We start from the raw sequence: 21,961 nt of genomic DNA, 5'->3' as shown, positions 1-21,961 counted from the left end.
ATCTTAGTAGTAACCAGTATATGTTACATATAAGCTTGGAGATACTAGAAGGACACTTACAACATGAAAACAGTGTCTATCTTGGAGTAATTGGGGTGACTGGAAGTTTTTAGGTTTCTTTCTCTTTTGCACATTTGCATTTCTTAATTATTCTACAGTTCACATTACCTGCATAATAAATGAGCATTTTTCTATAGTAAGCATTATCTATATAATAAAACATTAAGTTTATATTAAAAAAAAAAACATGCCCATACCAAAATGCAAATATTTGTACTGTAAATTTGTTCTTGTTCCACATCAACATTTTAGGCTTAGCAAGTAGATAACTCTCTCCTGTGTTTGGAATTGGGTTCAATGAGGTTCAGAGACTGCTTCAGAAAAGGCCCGGAGGGGGCACCTGGCTGGCTCAGTCAGTAGTAACTCTTGATCTCAGGGTCTTGTGAGTTCAAGCCCCACATTGGGTGTGGAGCCCACTCAAAAAAAAAAAAAAAAAAAAAAAGAAAAAAAAGAAAAGAAATGCCCTGAGGTCCTGCAGAAACCAGCAGAGACCCCTGTTGCTCTCTCCCCTGCAACAGCCCAGAGACCACACCAGGCCAGAGTCTGGAATAATGGCATCAGTAATAGTGACAGTAATTAGGTCTTTTCATCATTCCTAATGCTTTCAAAACATTCCTGATCATTCTTGTTTGAGCTTCTGAATAACTCAAGAGTAGATGGCAGATGAGGCATCGGTATTCCTCACCCATACTGCAGCCCCATGGAGGTTTTTAAAACAGAGCGGATCACATTAATCTTCTGGTAAAGACTCATCAAAGGATCCCCAATGCATTAAGAATATGATTTAAACTCTTTACAAGAGGCCCTTCCGATTTGGCTAAGACAGCCTCTGTGACCTCACCTTTCCCACTTCCCTGTAGGAATAAGCTCTGGCCACACGGACTCCACACACAGCTCAGGATCCTCACTTGGTGCCCTTGTTCTGCAATGCTATTTATTCTTCATCCTGCTACCACTACTGCCACCTTCTACTGAGTACTGACTCCATTTTATCTATCTCAGCCTAGCTATCTCCTTCTTAAGGAGGGCTTACCTGACTGCCCTGTTTAAATCAGCATGTTCTGCCTCTCACCCGGTCTCTTCTATAGTAGTTACCTGTGGCTGCACAGTAAATCACCCCAAACTTTAATGGCTTAAAACAACAGGCATTTGTTGTCTCACACAGCTTCTGTGGGTCACTAATCCAAGTGTGGCGGGGCCGGGTGGGTCACCCTGGGCTGGGGTCATCTGAAGGCTCGACTGGGGCTGTGGGCTCTGCTTCCAGAGTGGCTCACTCACCTGTCTGCCAAGGCAGTGCTGGATGTTTTCTATTTCCAATTAATTGTTTATTTGCTTGTTTGTCTCTCCCTACTCATTTACTCTCTGTCCTCTGCACCAGACCGGTGCCTACTGCATTGTTGGTTCACAATAAGTGTTTATTGAATGAATGGGAAACCCCTACCTTCTATCTCAGCTGATTGCTTAAAACAGGGGTATAAATTGGGATTAAATGAACCTTGCTGGTTAATGTTGACTTCATCCAAGAAATTTTAATTGAATAATTGGATAGAGGTAAGAGGAGGTGATTTCCTCTTTATTTACTGAAACATTCTCATTTATTTCAGTTGGGAAACTTGTACAATTAAAATTCTTTTTCATAAATGATTTCCTTGATTTTTTTTAAGTGAAACTGTTCACAACAGATTTGTTATTTGTGTCCTTTTCTGTGGGATCATTTTACTTACAGTTGACTCTACAAAAACACAAGGTTGAACTACATGGGTTCATTTATACACAGATTGGTTTGTTTGTTTGTTTGTTTTTGGTAAATACAGTATTACAGATGTATTTTCTCTTCCTCATGATTTTCTTAATAGCAATTTCTTTTCTCTAGCTTTCTTTCTTTCTTCTTTTTTTAAATGTTTATTTTTGAGAGACAGAACATGAGCGGGGGAGGGGCAGAGAGAGAGGGAGACACAGAATCAGAAGGAGGCAGGCTCCAGGCTTTGAGCTGTCAGCACAGAGCCTGACGTGGGGCTCAAACCCACAAGTCGTGAGATCATGACCTGAGCCGAAGTCAGACGCTTAACCAACTGAGCCACCCAGGTGCCCCAGTCTAGCTTGCTTTCTTATAAAAATACAGTATATAATACATATAATATGCAAATATGTGTTTTCTGTAGGGCTTCCCATCAACATTAGGCTATTAGTAGTTAAGTTTTTGGAGAGTCAAAAGTTATCTACAGATTTTTAACTGTGTGAGGGTCAGTGCCCCTAACCCCAGGGTTGTTCAAGGGTCAGCTGTAGTTTTTTCAATCCCATCCATGAAAAGAAGTTTTAATGCAGAAATGATTCAAAAAAGTACTACCATCATATGAGAATCAGTAGGTAGAAGTGATTTAAAGGCAAACTACAATGGTTACTTGTTTACTTATGGGTTTTCTCCACTAGATGGTAAAGTTGGGGAAGCCACCGTTTTATGTTCTCTATATCCTTGCACTCACATATGGTGACTAAATCAGTAGCATCCACACCACCGATTTTGTTAGAAATGCAAATCTTGGGCTTCACTCCAAACCCTAGTGAATCAAAACCTACATTTTAACAAGTTCTCAGGTGATTCATATGCACATTAAAGTTTGAGAAGCACTGCTCTTTAATACATAACCTGGGGCTTCACATTTAAGAAAGCCTTTTTACTTAACAAAAATGGAGCATATGCTTTTCTGGAGTCAAGTCCAGGAATAAAAGTCCCCATCTTCTAATAATTGAGATGCTTCTAATTAAGATATTTTTATGTGTTCTAGGCGTCAACTACAAAACATCACTGTCCTTGGGTTTCCTAATGTGGCCTCAGCACCTGCCTGGTGCAGTTCCTCCTACATCCAGAAGGCTGAGCTCTGACTTAGGTTTTTACCTCACATTAGTAAACCAGTTTCGGTTCCCAAAACCAAAGTTTGATAATTGAGGTCAAAGTTATTAAAATTATGTGACCCTGAGAATAATTCTTTTCCATATTGTTTTTTTTGGAAAAAATTTCATATTTGCTTTATTTTAGAAAGAAACATTGGTTTTTAGAACTCGGCTATGAAAAGACATATTCTAGTTTAGTGTCTAGACTTCAGATTAAAAATAGACATTCTGTATTTTCAGATTTCAGTAGAAATGAGAATTGCTTATCATTCTCATTTTCTTTCCTTTATATTTTGCAGTTTCAGTTGCTCTGAGGGTTTTTCATGAAAACAGAGCAAAATGACTACTGAGCCACAAGTGTACGATCAAATATTGTTTCATGTCTGTGTGTGTGTGTGTGTGTGTGTGTGTGTGTGTGTGTGTGTTTTATTACGTGAGCTTTATGCCCAATGTGGGGCCTAAACTCACAACCCTGAGATCAAAAGTTGCATGCTTCTGCTGACTGAGCCAGCCAGGTGCCCCTGTGCTTTTTCTCTTAAATAAAAATTTAGCTTTAGAAAATGAGAGCAGTTGAATTTCCTAAAGCTGTTTATATAATTGTGTCAACTATGAAAGTACAGGATATTACATTAAAAATATTTGAGAAAGTGTCATTAGTGCTATATTCACACCCCACAGAGAAGCAAAAGGACTGACGTTCACGTCAAGCTTCCTGTCACGTTTCCAAAATCTGGCCAAATTATATTTAAGAGCGAGATCTCATCCATATACTGATTTGCCCACTGAGGTTTCATTCAGCAATATCCGCATGCCAGTGACTGGGCCCCGCCTTGGACTGCAAAGAGAAGGGTGTAATCTGTGAGGGAACTACCTTTTTTGAAGCAATAGTTTGGTCAGGGAACTCTGTTAATAATCAAACTAGTTACTGACTAGTGGAAAGTTTAAGATGTAAGCAGTATGCTTTCCTAATGCTAAAATAAACATGTATTTCTCCAGAAATATAAATATTTGGACCGAGTAGAGGCTTATAGGTTATCAGGCTTCTTTGCCAGTAAGTACTCTGTTCCTCCCAGACATTTACTTTTTTTGCTTTTTCTTTTTTTTTTTTTGCAGTGACTCTGGTGCATTTTCTTAAATAGTCTTGTCTCGTGTACAATTTTATCACCATTGGAAAATCTGTTTCCTGACATGTTTCTGAATTTGCATTTCTTTCATTTTCAATGTATTTCTCACTTAGGATCTATTACCATATCTGCTATTGACATTCAGTTTTTTAAAGACAGCTTATGTGTGTATGTGCATGTGTGTGTATGTGTATATGTATTATTACATATTAAGTTTGGTCCACTTATGAATGTGGGTTTTTCTGGGAAGACAAGTACATGCATATAAAAATACAGAAAGCCAAGATATTGTGGGGTGTTTTTTTTTTGTATGTTTGTTTGTTTTTGAGAGAGAGGAGAGAGAGAGAGAGAGAGAGACAGAAACAGAGAGAGACAGAGAGAGTGCACAAGCATGGGAGGGACAGAGAGACAGCAGGACAGAGGATCTGAAGTGGGCTCCACACTGACAGCAGAGAGCCTGATGCCAGGGTCGAACTCATGAACCATGAGATCTTACCCAAAGATAAGAGCCAAAGTCACATGCTTAACCGACTGAGGCACCCAGGCACCCCTGTGTTTTTGCAGAAGTTTATATGCCTTGTTAAACATGCTAGTGAGTCAAATTACAGAAGATTAGGAAACAAAATACTTAAGAAACAAAGATGTAGATATCTTCTGTTGGACATATGGAAGTGATGATGGTGATAATCTTGGTACTTTAATAGCCACGCTGCCATTCTGTACTGTTTAGAAAAGAAATGGGAAGGTCAGGACAAAATGATGCTGAGAAATGACTTTTGGGCCCCAAGTGGCCACTCTTTGAGTCAGGTTTGTCCTGGAATAGGCAAGGTATGAGGAACTTCTAGCCTGTCTTCTCCAAGTTTTGTAAGACAGAGGGGCCTGGTGATGCCTTTTATCATGATGTCCTGCAGTAGTTTAACCAGGAACCATGGTAAAGGATACTCAATAGTTCCTAGATCCAATGTGCTTGAAGCCTGTTGAATATCAGTATTTTGAAAGAATTCAGCCCTATGTTTAATTTTGAGTTTGGTCTCAGATTTGTTACATATAAAATTTAATTGAGGGGTGCCTGGGTGGCTCGGTCGGTTAAGTATCCGATTTCAGCTCAGGTCATGATCTCACCGTTCCCGAGTTCGAGCCCTGCATCAGGCTCTGTACTGACAGCTCAGAGCCTGGAGCCTGTTTCAGATTCTGTGTCTCCTTCTCTGTCTGTCCCTCCCCTGCTCATGCTCGGTCTCTCTTTCTCAAAAATAAATAAAGAAAAAAATTTTAATAAAAATTTTTTTAAAAATTTAATCAAATTGTATATGGAAGCAGAGATTAGTTTATTTCAAGTTGAATTTTGATTTGAAAAAGATAAGATGCAATCAACTCCCTTCTATCTTCCCTTGCTCCAATGCAAAAAATGCTCATCCAATGACGCATCATTCCCCAAAGTGTGGCCAGCATGCCACAGGTAGTAGGTAGGGTAATTCCAGTTGGTACCTCCACATGTTGCACATACGGTCATCAAATACAACTATACCACAGTAGAAAAATAGAATTTCATTTTAGTGCTCTTTCAGTCCTTCTGTTTATATCAAGAGAAAAGCCTCATTTTGGTGCATGGAGGTCTTTAATACCTCCCTAATTTTGCAAGCCCTCCTTATTTAAAAAAATTTTTTAAATGTGTATTTACTTTTAAGAGGGGGCGGGGGTAAGGGTAGAGAGAGAGGGAGACACAGAATCTGAAGCAGGCTCCAGGCTCTGAGCTGTCAGCACAGAGCCAGACGTGGGCCTCGAACTCATGAACTGCCAGATCATGACCTGAGCCAAAGGCAGACACTTCACCAACTGAGCCACCCAGGCACCCCATAAGCCCTCCTTATAAGAAAGAGGCCGGCCCCAGGTTCAGAGCTTTGGATGGGTAACACTGTTTAGATAGAATTTATTTTTATAGTTGCCTTCTGCAAATGATAATTATTTTCTATCAATAATAGTATTATACAATTTTAATTTTATTATTTTTAAAGTAAGCTCTACACCCAACATGGGGGTTGAACTCATGACCGGGAGATCAGGAATTGCATGCTCTACTGAATGAGCCAGCCAGGCGCCCCATAAATTTTTTATTTTATTTTTTTTTTCAACGTTTATTTATTTTTGGGACAGAAAGAGACAGAGCATGAACGGGGGAGGAGCAGAGAGAGGGAGACACAGAATCGGAAACAGGCTCCAGGCTCTGAGCCATCAGCCCAGAGCCTGACGCGGGGCTCGAACTCACGGACCGCGAGATCGTGACCTGGCTGAAGTCGAACGCTTAACCGACTGCGCCACCCAGGCGACCCAAATTTTTTATTTTAAATAAATATTTAAAAATATAAATCTATGAATTAGAGAAAAGTATTAAATATAATATAACACAGATGGTCCATGGTATGGCAAAAGTTACAAAGGTGATACATGGAAGACAGCCTTGTAAATACTTGTGTTCACATATCTATTGGGGTACTTACTTTGTGATTTTGCAGAAATTATTTCATCTTTGAGTTTTTGTCATCTTCATCTCAAAATGGCAGTAACTTACCATTTATGTAAAGTACGTAGTCTAGTGCTTTAAAAAAATGAATGTACTAAAAACGTAGTCCCTCCCCAGCTAACTAAACTCTTCAGGACTTCATCATTTATATCTGATTTCCTTCACAGATCAATCTTGAGCCATCTCCCTACAGTGCGGTATCAATAATTGGAAATCATCTGGCCTCCACCTCTTCATAATTGATTTGCTTCCCTTTTGTCCTTGTATGATTTATAAAGCACTTAAGTCTCCTGATGCATCTGATGATATTTAAGCGATGTAACATCTGAAGTCTGTAAGACTGTAAAGATCAAAGCTGAAATTGTATTCTGATCAGGTTTTTCCTTTTGATATTCACAAAATGGCTCTGGAATTTCTGGGACATCTGGGTATTGTGAGGTCGCCAACTCCATAGTATGCCCTTCCCCGTTTGCATCTTCATGAGCCCATCGGCGCTGGCATTGTTGAAGACATGTGGATTGCATGTACAATTTACATGGCCATATGCTACTATTCCATTTTTTTAATTCTATTTGTGGAATGAAGTTTTTATGGAAAACATTTTGCTACAGAGTTGTGAATGTACTTAGGAAGATCCATGTCGTACATCATGACAGCTCTTTCCCTATCATCAGCACATGCACTCGCCTCCTTATTTGAAGTGCCTTCTTTAGCATCTGGCCATCTACATCCCTTTTTGGTGTGATCACTCATTAAACAACTGCCGGTACACCTGTATATATTTGAGTGATGGCACATCTGATTAAGTAGACATCCCTATTAGAGTGTCATATGCTCAAATAAATCTCCCCGTGTCCATTTTAATACAATGTAATAAACTCACTTTCCCAGCAAACTCAGAAATTGCAACCCAAGTCCCATGTGGACCCAAGAGTCTGTTAATTCCACATATGGCCAGTTCCCTGAAGGGAGATGTTTAAATACAGTTGTTTTTTTTTTTTTTTTAAGTGAGTTAGCTAACAGAAAATTTAATTCATATGCTAAAGTGTGTCAGGCAGCTGAGTTCCAGCATTCGGTTCATCATCATCTTGAATTGTGGGCTTAATCAAGTTCCTTCACTTAATGTGAATGTTTGTGTTCAAAACCTAGCATCCTGCTTTAAGGAAAATGCTCACCTTTTATTTCTTTTGGATAGTCCCCAGTGTTGTGAAACCTGATGAAAACAGCCAATGAAGTGAATCTAATTTGGGTGGTTGAACACGAGGAGGAATCAGGGAGGTTGCACAGAGTGTCGCTTTCATTAAAATAACTTTGTCCGAGAAGACGTTCTTATTAGACTTCTGCATCTGTTCCAGTGTTGTTTCCATTTTGCTTTGCTTAAGTTATAAAAGAATGTTATTAAAATGAAAACTTGGTTTTAGAAATACAGATATACATAGGACCAAGTCAGTGGGTTGGGCTGAGTGTTGTGTTAGCTGAAGGATTTTGTATGTCTGCCCCAGGATGGGAGAGCAGTTTGGTTTCCCCTCTTAGATACAAAGCCAGCACATAAAACGGAGTTTATTTGTGCAGAGCTGGGCAGCAGGTGTAATAAGATGATGCACTGTGTTTGTGTGACCCTGCCTTTAATGTCCCTGTAGTGGCTCATTCATTCATTTTCCAGATGTAAATTAAAAGTGGAGGTTGCAGATTAGATGTGCCAGGGCTCACATGGGCTGTGTGAAATGTAGTTTCTCTCACTCCAGAACTTACTGGATCATGACAGAAATATTAACGAGCTCTAGGAGAACATGCAACTCTTAAATGAATTCATTTCCGTCAAGAATAGGTAGTTGGCTTTGCTAGCAGATGTGGCCTTTAAATTTATTTTTCCCTTGTTCTTATTATTTGTAATAGTTATTTTAATTCAGTTAGCAATACAAAGGAGTTTAAGCAATATTCTCAAGTTATCTGTATAGTCTTTCAATTTTGAATATGATTAATGTGAAGTAGATTCTCCTACTTATTAAAAGAAACATCTCTTGAGAGTCTACTTTGTGTCCAGCAGGGTCTGGGTACTTTGTAAGGAGAAATAATCCATTCATCCCAATCTTTTGCTGTCATTAAAAAAAAAAAAAAAGGTCAAATGAAGAGCATTTGACCTCTCTGGATGCTATTGAGATTATTTACATAACAATTCAAACTAGACTTTCTAAACTGGCTTTGTGCCACAGAACTTAGTATTAAGTTGAACTGTTTAAAAATCATGCTGTTTACCATTTATGTTCTATGAACATTGTCAGTCCCATCAGGTTCAATCTAATACCTGTAAGTTGTTGAGCCCCCACTAGATAAATGACTGTGCTCAGTATATGGAGACTATGCAAATTCTACCAATAAAAGAGACAGAGCTTTGGGAACTACTGTTGAAGAAGAGCTCACTGATGTGGCTGTTGTTAGGAATTTGGGGATTTCCTAGCAGGGATGAGGATATGTGCATGAGAGCACGGCACTAAATTTGGGATTTATAATTTAACATTTTATAATCCTCACCTTAAAAGAACCTCATCCAGTAGTAAAAAATCACCAACTTTATTTGCGGAGAACATGAATACTAAATAGAGCTTATAATGCATTTTGTTAAAAAATCCTTTCTTGTTGCTTGAGAACAAAGCTCCTGGGCAGATTAAATCTGCAAACAGAGTATGCAAATCGGAGGCCAGAGTCCAAGGCCCGGAATGATCCAGATCCTTGGACGAGAAATGAGAAGGTCCTGCTGAACCTCAGCTGACCTGCCGAAATGAACATTGTGGCCCAGTGGAGCCCCAGCAAGGCTCTTTCTTGGTCCATATCACACTGGCTGCATGCTGTGCGGAGTTGAGCAAAACACCTCTCTCAGGTGAGACCGCAGTAATGGTGCTCGTGTGCCCCCTTTCTAGTACAAACACCTCAGGACTGGCAGGAAAATAGCATCCCCATAAAAATCTCTAAAACAGAGGGCTAAGTTCTCCAACCCTGACTCACAAGTCCAACCATATTGTAATTGGAAAAATGAGCTTTTGTATGCCTATCATTTTTAAAGGCCAATAAAGGCAAAGTGAAGCCCCATGACCTTTTGATTTTATTCTACCATTTTGCCTATAAAATGGCAGATTCTTATATGGGCCTCTCCAGGAGCTTTGAGAGAGCGTACAATATCTATTTTGAATTCAGATATCTTCTCGGACTATGATTTCCACTAAAGGATGCATGAAAAACACCCCAAAACAACAGGAACCTAAGAAAATAGCTGAGTGCTGATACTGACCTGTGACTTCTGGATTAGGAGACACACTTCCACAGAGGAAGGTGCCTTGGGACATTCCTGTTATTTGCCCATTTCTCCTATGTCTCCAGCCCAGCTGCATACTCACCCACCAGGGTCAGATAGGACAAAAACTCTTACGCCGGAATAGGAGCTCTGATTTCCTCAAACCCATTTTTCTTCCAGTGTGTAATTTGGCCCTCACAGACTTTGATGTTCCTTCTCTATGCTTTTATTTTTCATTTTTCATTATTGAGAGAGAGAAAGAGAGAGAATGAGTGGGGGAGAGGCAGAGAGGAGGGAGAGAGAGAATCCCAATCAGGCATGATGCTGTTAGCTGAGAGCCCACCTCGGGCTCAGTCCCATAAACTGTGAGATCATGACCTGAGCTGAAATCAAGAGTCGGATGTTTAGTCGACTGAGCCACCCAGGCAACCCAACACTGGCCTTCTTTTTTTTAATTATTATTTTTTTAATGTTTATTTATTTTTGAGAGAGAGACGAAGTGTGAGCAGGGGAGGGGCAGAGAGAGAGGGAGACACAGGATCTGAAGCAGGCTCCAAGCTCTGAGCTGTCAGCACAGGTTCTAACTCACCTGAGCCAAAGTCAGACACTTAACCGACTGAGCCACCTAGGCGCCCCTGCTGGCCTTCTTATTAGTAACTCACTGCCTGTATTCCTTCCCTACAAAGCCTTTGCACATGCTGTTCCAGTGACCTAAATAACTCTTTCTCCCGTTTTTTACCTAGTTAACTTCTGTACATCCTTTAGATCTTAGCCCACACATCTCTTCCTTAAAGAAGTGTTCTTTGACCTTCCCCTCTCCACTATTGTAGGCTAGATGTAGCTTTCATGTACTCTCGTGTTTCTATACTCCTGCCCTTCAGAGCACACACTGCAGCTTCTAATTTTGTGTTTCCTTTTTATGGTTAAGTAATGTAGCAGTAATCTGTTGCCACATATGCTGTGTGATAAAACACCACAAAATCTCAGTAGCACTCAACAGTAAGTGTTTATGGCTCATGTATTTGGGGTCAGCTGCAGGTTGGCAGGGCAACTGTTGATCTTGGTTGGAGAGGCTGGGCTAACCCATATATCTGAGGATGAGCTGGCTGACTGCTGATTGAAGACTGGGGCATCGGCTCCCTGTGTCTCTCATCCTCTAGAATGGCCCAGGCACGCTCTCATGTTAGTGGCAGATGTTCAGGAGGACACATGAAAGGCTCTTGAGGCAGCACAGGTACACCATTACCTCTGGCTCATTCTACTGGCCAAAGTAAGTCACGCGGACAAGTCCAGAATCAGAGTGGGAGGGCACTGCAAAGTTACAGACAAGGACATGTTGACAAGGAGTTGTGAAGGTTGGGGGCATCTTGGTGTCCTCCCACAATATGATTCTAGGATCAGTGGAAGGCAATGATGGTATCTCTTTTTATTCATCATTACGTCCCTAGTCCCTAACAAGATGCTTGGCACATAGTAGTTGATAAATATTTCTTGAATGAAGGCAAGGCTACATCTGAAAAGGCATCAATCTGACACTGTTGTCTCAAAAATCTGGAGGAATGATCACTTTTGAGGAGGTTCCTGCCTTAAGAAAAGTAAAAGAAATTAGTTCAAAATTGTTTTCCATTTCTTGTTCTTCAAATTTCCAAATTCACCCAAATGACAGCTGTTTGCATCTTGGGGCTAGCTTTTATTTCCCATGAGATACATTTCTCTCTCTTTATCCTTGTTGCCAGTAATGGAAGGTGTTTGAAAAATAAGTTCAAATGAAAAGATTTAAACATGAGTTGTATGAAGAAAGAGGGCAAAAACTTAATATTTGGGATGTGAAGGAAAAACAGGGTAGCTTTTGTTAGTTTGGATAGTGGCCTGTGCACACTTCCTCATATGCCACGGACTTTCACAAAACAGACTCTGAAGGGCCAAGAGGAGGCTGACAGTGCATTCAAATGGCTTTGTTCCTAATAACTGGGAAAATAAGCCAAATATTTTGGTTAATTCAGGAATATGAAACCTAAAAAGATCCTGGGGGTATGAGACACAAACAGAAAGGAACTTGAGCTGGAAAGCAAAGATGGATTGGCATTGTAAAGAATATGGAACCTTAAAAGGGTTTCATATTTGGAGAGTGGTAAAGGCGCTGGGGAAGATGGGTTCACATGCTGTAAGGAAATTCTGTGCGAGTATGAGGATGATTTAACCGAACCATGTAACTGCGTACCTTTAATAAAGAAAAGCATTCTTTGATTCTGTCTTCATTTAAGAAATAATACCTCTTTTCTCCAGGGGTGATTTACGAAATACTTGATAGCAGGGAGTAGCCACAGAAATGGAGGAAGGGCCAAGAGTCCTTGATTGTGCCAGCTGTGAGTCTGATGGCAGCTGAACTATAGAAAGTTCTGGGAGTTTCTGGAGATAGGAATTGGGGTAGCCTGGGCAGTGACTGGTTAGGGAGTGGGCACCCTCTGATTTGGGTCGATGGTTATTTACCAACTGGACCCAAACTGCTTCTGTTCTCTAATATTGACACAGCCATTAGATAGTGGTAATGGTTGTGCAACTCTGCAAATATACTGAGAATCACTGAAATGTACACATTAAAAAGTGAATTTTATGTTGTGTGGATTATATCTCAACAAAGCATATAAAAGTATCTAAAAAAAAGATTTACTTGTGCAATGATATGATCGAAAGCTGTATTTTGGAGAAAAATAGCTGGGCTAGAATATGCAGAATGATTTGGAGTTGAGTCATATTGCTAAGTTATAGTTACTAAAATATAAAGAGACAAGGCCTGGAAGATGCTGCTAACAGTACAAATGGAGACCAAGTGGAGAGAAAGGCCTAAATGACTGGCAGAGGAGATGACGGAGGAGGGGGCTGAAAATGACTCCAATGTTTCTAGACTGGAAACTCTGATTCCACTAACAGAAATTTGCAAGCTGAAATTAAAGCTGGTTTTTGGTGGAACATGACAAGCTCAGTTTTAGACAGGCTTTATGGTGGTGATGGCAAGACTTAATGAAAGTATCTGGTAGTTACCTGAAAAAACATTAACTGGAGCACAAGCAAGGGTCAAGGCTAGAGTTGCTGATCACACAGCATTTGCTTGGAAGGGAGAGTTTGAGCTCATGTGTCAAATCATGCAGAACAACTGAGGAGGGCTGGGAGGGATAGGCAGGAGCCTGCTCCTCATGCCTTGGCTTGTTCCTGTGGGAGATCTCTTCCATAGCAGCCCATCCATTGGCACTTGTGGACTCAAAGTCTGGGAATGACTTTCCCCGCCTGTGCCCGAGATCTTCCTTCTTCACCCATCAGCTTGGTATGATGCCAAGTGAATTGCCTCTTTTGTCATTAGGTCTATGAGGCATATTAGATTAATTATTTCTCTACTCCTTTTGGGCAACTCCTGTAGCATATTCTAGCTAAAAGAGAGTAATGGAATAATGCTGTTTTAGCCTCCCAAAGAGCCCTACAAATAACAGTGGCAGGCATTTGGAATTCATTTAATTTCAGCATGCTCTCCAATTTTACTACATCTATTTTCATGCATCTATTTAATATATATTTTTTTCCTTTTCCTCTCCAGGAGATTGACCATATGCAAGTACTCCTGGGAAGATTTAGCCTCCCCCCCACCCCCCGGCCTTTTTAAACTCCCTTGGATTTCCAAATCCCTAATCTCCACTGATTATATTTTCCTTTCTATGAAGAACCTGATATATTTTAAAGACATTTGGACAACAAATGAGTAAAGATTTGGAAAGATACTTTGAATATTTAAGGCAAGATGACATAGATACTTATTGGGCTCCAAAATATCTTATCAGACGGCAAAGAGGTTTTTGAAGCATCACATGATGCTTGCATAAGGCGGTGAATCTCAGCTAGGATTTCCCCACTAATAATGTCAGGGGTGTCTATGCGATTCTGGGTTATTTGAATGCCTAGTCTGGGTGTGAGGCAGACCATGAATGCAGTTAAAGAGACAGACAAACACCACAGGGGTGCTTTCTTCTCTTGAGTTGCATTTGCCATTGGAAAAGGCTGGGTTTGTGTGTTCTATGTGTGAGATTTAATCTGGAAATAGTTTTCAAGTATTTCTTTTCTTAGCAGATTTTTAAACACAGACAAACCAAATTATCTACTGCATTCCATCTATTTCACAGCAGTAAGTCACTGGGTCTAAAAACAATGTGACTGATTTCATAAACAAAAAGGTGAGGACCCAGCATGACGAAACAGACTTCAAGTACCAGTTTAGGGAGAGATCCACCATGGTAACAACTCAGTTTCTAATCCTGGCCAAGAACGGATTCCAGGATAACTTGACTGAAGGAGCCTCATGCAGGGAGAAAAAAGCTCAGAAGTAGAAGTTAGGATTTTGGTTCAAGATCTCATCTGATAGTTCAGTAATAGTGAGACTTTGGGCAATAAGCTTGTCAAAAGTTCTCTCCCTGTGCTCTCTCAACATTTTCCTTCCTAGTCACTATTCAGTCCACACAAATCTAGTTTCTATCTCTCTCCACCATTCAATGAAATTGCTTCTCTCAAGGTCACCAGTAATCTCCAAAACCAAAGGACATGTCAGTCTGTTTCACTGAAAACCCCACCTATATCCTTGTCTCCTCTAGTATTTTTTTTTCCTCTAGTATTTTGACACAAATCCAAGACATTGTGTCATTTCACACCTAAATATTTCAATATATAATTACACAAGGTAACGACTCTTTTTAAGGATAACCTTAAGACCATTAACACATCTAAAAAGTAACTTTTAAAATCATCAAATATCTGAAAAGTATTGTTTCTGAATGTCTCATAAATATCTTAATTTTTTACAGTCAGGTTGTTTGACTCAAGATCCCAATGAGGACCACGCATTATAATTGGCTGATATGTCTATAGGTTTCCCCTTCCATTAATATTTTACTCGTTCACTTGTGTTTTTTCCCCTTGCAATTTATTTGAAGAACCCAGATTGTTTGTCCTGTAGAGTCTGGATTTCACTGATTGCACCCTGTGGTTAATTTAACATGTTTCCTCATGTTAAACACTGCTGAGATGTCTTCATAGGTGTGTTCTTCCATCAGAAGTCGTGTGTGTGGTGGTGTTATGTTGTTTTGTGATGTTAGTAGATGTGCTTTATACCTAAATCTATCAATTCTTTAGTGGTTGTAAAATAGGGATATTCCATTCCAATCAATTCTTCACTTATTCACAGGATTACTTCTAGGGGACGCCTGGGTGGCTTAGTCGACTAAGGGTCCAACTCTTGATTTCAGCTCAGGTCATAATCCCAGGGTCGTGGGATTGAGCCCCATGTTCGGCTCTGCTCTGACAGTATGGAGCCTGCTTGGGATTCTCTCTCTTGTCTCTCTGCCCTCTACCCCAATCACGTGTGCACACACGTTCTCTCTCTCTCTCTCAAAATAAGTAAAATAAAACATTAAAAAAAGGAATACTTCTATAAAGCAAGAACTTTCTTTTGTCTATTTTTTAGGTTGCCCAGTGGTAAAGTTTGTATAGGAATAGATTTACCTTTTAAAAATGTAAATTGGAACATGTCTCTGGCCCACTTAGTCTTCCTGTGGCATCTTCATGTACACAGAATGAAATCTATGGCCTACACATACTCTGCATGGTCTGTTTCCTCCATCATCTTTTTCATCATGTTCCTTCACACTACTTTTTCTCAATATTTAAAATTAAATAACAGACTTGAAGTTTATTGAAATTTATTGGAAAAGTCAAGTCCTTTCTTGCCCCTGAATTTTTGCGCTTGCTGCTCCCACTGCTTGGTCTTCTCCCACTTTCTGCCTAGTTGGTTCCTTCCTGACCTTCATGCTGAAATGTCATCTCCTCATTGAGACCATCTCTGATTGCTTCATTTAATGGGCCTGCTCTCCATCATCACAGCTCCTGTTTAATTCCTTGATAACACCCATCACAGGCTGTATTCTTTGTTTATAATCATTTTCCACCAAGCAAGGATTTTTTTCTGCCCCATATACTGCTAAATCCCAAGGCATAGCAACATGTCTGGCACATAGTGGATGTTTTTCTTTTTTTGAATGAACACCACAAACTTGCTGACTCTGCATATCGTCATCTAGGTAAGTGGGATGCAGGGAGGAGCTAGGTGATTATAGGATTTCTTCCAGTTTTTTAATGTTGTTCTCTGAGGGCATGGAGACCAAGACAAAGACTGTCCAGTGCAATGCTCTCTGAATTCTTTATGTTGTGGCACCTGGAGCAACTGAGGTCTGTGATGGGACAGGCCATCAAAGCTGTCGGGAGGTTCCCAACCTGGGACTCATGCCTGGCCCAGTGCCTGAGAGAAAAGCTGGCTTGGTGATTGAGCACGGGGGCCATAGGAGTTGGGTTATGGAGAGCATTTCTGGACTCATGGGGGTGGGACAGTGGGGTAGGCTTAAAGATTTAGGGCAGGAAATTCTTTTGAGTGTATAGTTTGACTTTTATGACCCTCAAGGAATTAGGGGTTTGGGACTTCCTGAATCCCCACAGATCTGAAATCTCCCTTTCCCCTGAAAAGTAACTTTCTTCTTCAAGAAATCCCACCTTTTAGCATCATTAAAAAGCATTCTCGGGGCGCCTGGGTGGCGCAGTCGGTTAACCGTCCGACTTCAGCCAGGTCACGAGCTCGCGGTCCGTGAGTTCGAGCCCCGCGTCGGGCTCTGGGCTGATGGCTCGGAGCCTGGAGCCTGTTTCCGATTCTGTGTCTCCCTCTCTCTCTGCCCCTCCCCCGTTCATGCTCTGTCTCTCTCTGTCCCAAAAATAAAAAAATAAAAAAACAAACAAACAAACAAAAAAACACGTTGAAAAAAAAAAGCATTCTCTTTCTCCAATGCAAATGCTTTGGGCTTGGTTGAGAAGATTAGGAGGTGTTTTTCACCTTTGTGTGAATTAGCTTAACTACTGCTTTCTTCTTAAAATCTGAGGTATCAACTGTTGTGTTTAGGTTGAGAGACTCAAGGGGGCATGGAACAGTTTTGGAGTTTGGGTTCTTGTGTGGGCTGGAGGAGGACAAGCCTGACCCAGCACAGAGGACTGCTATGCAAGCAAGGGTGATTTGGATACCCGGGGGGTAGAGACAGAGGGCTCAGGTTAGCCAGCCCCAAAGTTTCAGTCAATTTCCTTAATGCTGGAGGTTCAAGATCTTTGCCTAAGGTTTCTTTGATTAATCTGATATTCATTACCAGTAGAGACTACAGACAAGACCCAGAATATTATCCCTACTGTATAGAAACTCACCAAGGTCAGCAGCCATACATAGAGGGGTCAGACTGCCCCCAACAGCAGAAAGCCAGTGTGGCTACAGTGTGTGATCAGCGCACAGTCCCATCCACTCCTGCAAACGGCAACCTCTGCTTTCCCAGAAACTTTCCCAGGGCTGTGGCTGCCTCTTATCCCAGAGATTAGCCTTTAGGGAAGACAAGGCCCAGGAAGGAAGGGAACTCAGGGTCTTGCCCCATTAGAAAGCAGGTTTTCCTGCTCCTCCCAGCCCTGCTCTCTGATGCTGATAAACACCTCTGCCACCTCCTACCCACACCTCTGACTGGAGCCGACTCTCTGCTGAAGCAGAACTTGGAGAAGCTCTTCTAGAGGTATCACGTTGAGGTGGCCACAATGTGGAAGGATTTGTAGGCATTCAGTTATATACTTGGTAAACTATGGTGAGTGCTAACCTTGAGACCTTTCTCTTATTATACTGGAAATGCATTTGGGGCTTTATTCCCCTCCGGTGTGCTGAGATGACATGCTGGGCTGCTCCTTGCATTTCTCAGGTACTTAGGATGTTGACCCAGTTGACATCTTGTGTACAGCATTTATCTTTAGCTTTCTTGATGGTAGAGATTCCCAGCTTGATTTCTGACTAGACTAACAGGTTAAGAAAAATAACAAAATGTTTAAATGATAGCAAAAAACAAAACAAAACAAAAAAACACTTCATTTCATGGAATCTTAGATTGGGAAAAGCTCTGCATGAAACCGTTCTCCACATTCGAATGACTTTCAGTGTGTCCCACCAGCCTTCCCCCATTCTTGAACAATTTCAGAGGTCAAGGTCACGACTATTCTATTCTTGCATCGACAGGTCTTCCTTTCCTTAAAGTAAAATTTAATTACAAGTTATTAGTCTTCATTACCCCCTCCACAATCACACAGAGGGAAGTTGGATGGCTCTTCAATAAGTGCTATTAGTTAGTATGTATGTCTGAAGTCTTCTTGCTACTAGTTTGTAAAGTCTCCAGCTCTCTCAACCCTTACTGCTCTCCTGGGAAGAAGCATCAGAATCCTCTACCTCCTCAAGCCTATCCAAAGCTAATCTCATGGTCCTTGGCTCTGTCCTTCCCTCCCTTCTCAGGAACTTTGGTCCATCCGCCTTCTCTCTCTTTATCTCCAGACTTCACATATGCCCCTCCTATCCTCTACTCAGTACTGCTTACCTACTCTAAGAAATTATGCCATCTGCCGAGTTCCTGTCAGCATCAAATTCATGGAAAGAGTAGTACACAGTTACTCATCACAGGTCCTTTTCATTCGCTCTGGTAATCTGCATTCCGTCTCCTTAGCTTTGTAGAAATTTCTCTTCGATGGACATTAATGTCTTTGAAGTGCTCCTTTATCAGTTTTCAGGCTTCTGCTCTCTCTGTAGCTTATAATATAGATGCTGCCCTCTTGCCTTGACAACATCTCCCTTAGACTCCCAGACCAGAGTTTCTGGTTATCTCCCTAGTTCTGCTAACTGGCCTTCCCTGCTGGTTCCTCTTTTTTTTTTTTTTTTTACCTTCCATGAAAAGACCTTCCTTAAGATAATGTCCTCAGACCTCTTTTCCCTGTCTTTTCTTCCTTGGCAACCATACTTGATTTCACGGTTTTATTTATTGTTTTAATAGGGTAACCCCAAACCTTCATCTCCATCTCAACCCTGATTTATCCCTGTAGCTCCCCTGCAAGCTTCTGGCTGAACAGCTCCCCTTGAATATCCAGTTGTCACTTCAAACTTATGATATCTCAAACATAGTTTCCTCCCTAACCTATTCCTTCTTTGGAATCCCTGTTTTTGTTGAGGACATTGCCTGAAACCACACTCAGCCACATTGTAGATCTACAAGTCACATTTAAGTTCTCCTCCTTCCACCACAGTCTCTGTCTACTTTCTTCCTTATTTATTTATTTACCTAATTAAAAAATTTTTAATGTTTATTTAGTTTTGAGAGACAGGGAGACAGAACATGAGGGAGGGAGGGGCAGAGAGAGAGGGAGACAGAATCCGAAACAGGCTCCAGGCTTTGAGCTGTCAGGAAAGACACGCCTATTTGTTTTATTTTTAGAGAGAGTGAGAATGGAGCAAGGGAGACGGGTAGAGGGAGAAAGAGAGAGAGTCTTTAAAAAATTTTTGTTTTAAGTTTTATTTATTTTGAGAAAGAGCACGTGTAAATGCATGTGCAAGTGTGCATGAGCAGGGGATGGGCAGAGACAGAGGGGGGGCACAGAGAGAATCCGAAGCAGGCTCCACATGATCAGCATGGAGCCTGATGTGGGGCTTGATCCCATGACTGTGGGATCATGACCTGAGCTGAAATCAAGAGTTGGATGCTCAACTGACTGAGCCACCCAGGTGCCCCTGTCTACTCTCTTCCTATAGAATCTCTTCCATCTGTCCCCTCCCATCCATTTCCATTGCTCCAACTTAATTCAGGCCTTTGTAGCCTCTTGCTGGACCTACTGGGATAGTCTCATTGGCATGTTCAGGTCCCACTTTCAACTTACATTCTCTGTTGCCAGATTGTCATGGAGTTGCATCTTCTGTGGTGGTTAAGTATTCAAGTCACTATTTAAGAAGAAAATTCCATATATTCAACTTTCCTCTTGAAAATGCCTTATATTGTCCGTAAAGTAGAATCTGCAGTCATACTGCTTCTTAATAAGTTCAACACTGCCAATTTTTCCTTCAGTCTTGGAACAGATCATTTTCTTTTGGTTGAACACCAGATGAAGTCATCTGCTTGGTTTTAGGGGCCATCTAGTATGAAAAATATGTTTCTTTAAACACCAGAATCACACTCAACACTAGTCTATTTGAATTCATGTGAGTTGCTCACGAGGGTGGTACAAATCCACTGGAATGTCTCAAAGCAAAGCTCTGATCCTATTATTTCTGTGCTCAGAAACCCTTAGTGGATCTCCATTGCCTATCATAGTCCCATTCCTTTAGCCTGTCACTCAAAACTGTTCATGATCTGGCTGTAACTGACTTACCTAATCCAGGTTCCACTCCAAAATGGAACACCTGCCATTCCCGTCACACGCCCAGCACATTCCATCCTCCATCCATATTTTCTTTCACATGGTCCCTCTGTCCAGGGTACCTTCACCTTACTCCCTATCTTTGCTGGACTCCGCCCTCCAGAGATCAACTCACATGCTGCCTCTCCTAAGATTCCTTCACAGTTCTCCTCCAACTCAGTCCAGCCAAAATCCTATTTCCTCCCCTGAACTGCACTAGATCTTCATTTGTGTTGCTTTCATGGTAAGTTTCATTTTCTATCCAGAACTGTGATGTTCTTTATGTTTTATGACACTATAAACACCTTATGGGCAGGGCTAGTGTTTGAGTCTCCTTTATATTTTTATAGTCTTTCACCACCATCTCCATCTTCAAACACACATTCAGTTCTCAATAGGGTTTTTTTTTGTTTAATGATTTTTAAAGATTTTATTATTTTTTTTATTTTATTAAAAAAAGTTTTTTTTTAATGTTTATTTATTTTTGGGACAGAGAGAGACAGAGCATGAACTGGGGAGGGGCAGAGAGAGAGGGAGACACAGAATCGGAAGCAGGCTCCAGGCTCTGAGCCATCAGCCCAGAGCTTGATGCGGGGCTCGAACTCATGGACCGCGAGATCGTGACCTGAGCTGAAGTCGGACGTTTAACCGACTGAGCCACCCAGGCGCCCCAAAAGATTTTATTTTTAAGTAATGTCTACACCCAACACAGGGCTTGAACTTACAACCTGGAGATCAAGAGTTACATGCTCCACTGACTGAGTCAGCCAGGCACCCCAGTTCTCAATAGGTTTTAATGAGTAAATAAGAAAAATAAATGTGGCTTCCTAGCCTCTCCCCATGCAGAAGAGCTTCTCCCAATGTGCTCTAGTCTGGCAGTGCCCCGAAACTTGGGACCCAGTGCTCCCCCAAAGCAGCAAACTTTTTTTTTATTCCAATAGTGCCTCTATCAGGCAATGAATGAACTCACCAGGAAGGCAGCTGGGTAAGAAGATAAATGCAAATGGTCAAGCTCTTTGCTCCTTCTTAAAGAGCAAAATAAACATCCTATTTGAGTTAAAAAAAAAAAAAGAGCTTGGAAATTAACAATACAATGGCTTTTTCATAGAAGGCTCTAGGAAATGCCAAGTCTGTCACTGGAGATGGAGACATTTTGTTCCCATTGTGTAGAAAGAGACTGATGCGGCCTCTTAAGCAATCCTGCAGACCTACTGTTGGAAGGATCAGAACATTTTTTCAGTGTATTTCAAGTTCAGAGGGACTTTAACCTTTAGGGGGAGAAAAATCCCTTCCCTGTCACCTCCCTACACAGGGATGCTTTTACTTCAGGGAAACTCAAAACTGAGGGGAGTTCTGATTTCACCAGTCTACTGGATATAACAGTCCATTGAATCTTTTCTGATTCATACTCCAAACCCCAGAAATATGGACCTAGCTCTGCTCAGATGAGCAGTGAGATTTTTAAGGAGGGTATGGGGGTTGAAGAGGATGGAGAATGTAACATTTAAAAGGACAGTCTAGCGTTGGGGAGGATGGAAAATTTAAGCCTATTTTATACCTCTCAAGGAATGGGGCATCTTCATCTTTATTATCGACATGCAGAAAATGTAATCTGCCCCAGCAACAGAGAGGGAGTTTCACAGTGAATTTACACCCTCGGTGTTGACTTTAGACAGATCAGGGGAAAATGACCGTCCTACACTCTTGTAAAATCTTAATGTGCCATGAGAAGTGCACAGCGCTGCCTGATGTACAAGTGGTCAG

General features: G+C 41.1%; 1 protein-coding gene and 2 long non-coding RNA genes across 15 annotated transcripts in view; 1 reads left to right on the top strand and 2 right to left on the bottom strand.

The window, feature by feature from the left end:
* The window catches only part of MCC (MCC regulator of WNT signaling pathway), a 425,462-nt gene that overhangs the window by 131,451 nt on the left and 272,050 nt on the right, over nt 1-21,961 (top strand). The gene's annotated exons all lie outside the window — the stretch shown is intronic.
* The window catches only part of LOC113593012 (uncharacterized), a 97,867-nt gene that overhangs the window by 75,480 nt on the left and 426 nt on the right, over nt 1-21,961 (bottom strand). For 9 of the 12 annotated variants that reach the window (XR_008300111.1, XR_008300109.1, XR_008300112.1 and 6 more), the window contains exons 2-3: nt 19,682-19,934; nt 7,770-7,970 (exon numbers count right to left, since the gene is read on the bottom strand). This is a non-coding gene — a long non-coding RNA (uncharacterized LOC113593012). Of the gene's footprint in view, nt 1-7,769; nt 7,971-10,866; nt 11,195-17,592; nt 17,786-19,681; nt 19,935-21,961 lie in introns of those variants that run through there. The other 3 variants (XR_008300105.1, XR_008300104.1, XR_008300106.1) reach the window with 3 other exon arrangements.
* LOC128316351 (uncharacterized) lies at nt 15,605-17,316 on the bottom strand. Its single transcript, XR_008300115.1, has 2 exons — nt 17,159-17,316; nt 15,605-16,133 (listed from the first exon to the last, which is right to left on the bottom strand). It is a non-coding gene; the product is annotated as an uncharacterized LOC128316351 (long non-coding RNA).

The sequence above is a fragment of the Acinonyx jubatus genome, chromosome A1, assembly GCF_027475565.1.
Source record: "Acinonyx jubatus isolate Ajub_Pintada_27869175 chromosome A1, VMU_Ajub_asm_v1.0, whole genome shotgun sequence".
NCBI lineage: Eukaryota > Metazoa > Chordata > Mammalia > Carnivora > Felidae > Acinonyx > Acinonyx jubatus.
Note: the sequence above shows the minus strand (reverse complement) of the source record. Positions and strands in the feature narration are given on the sequence as shown.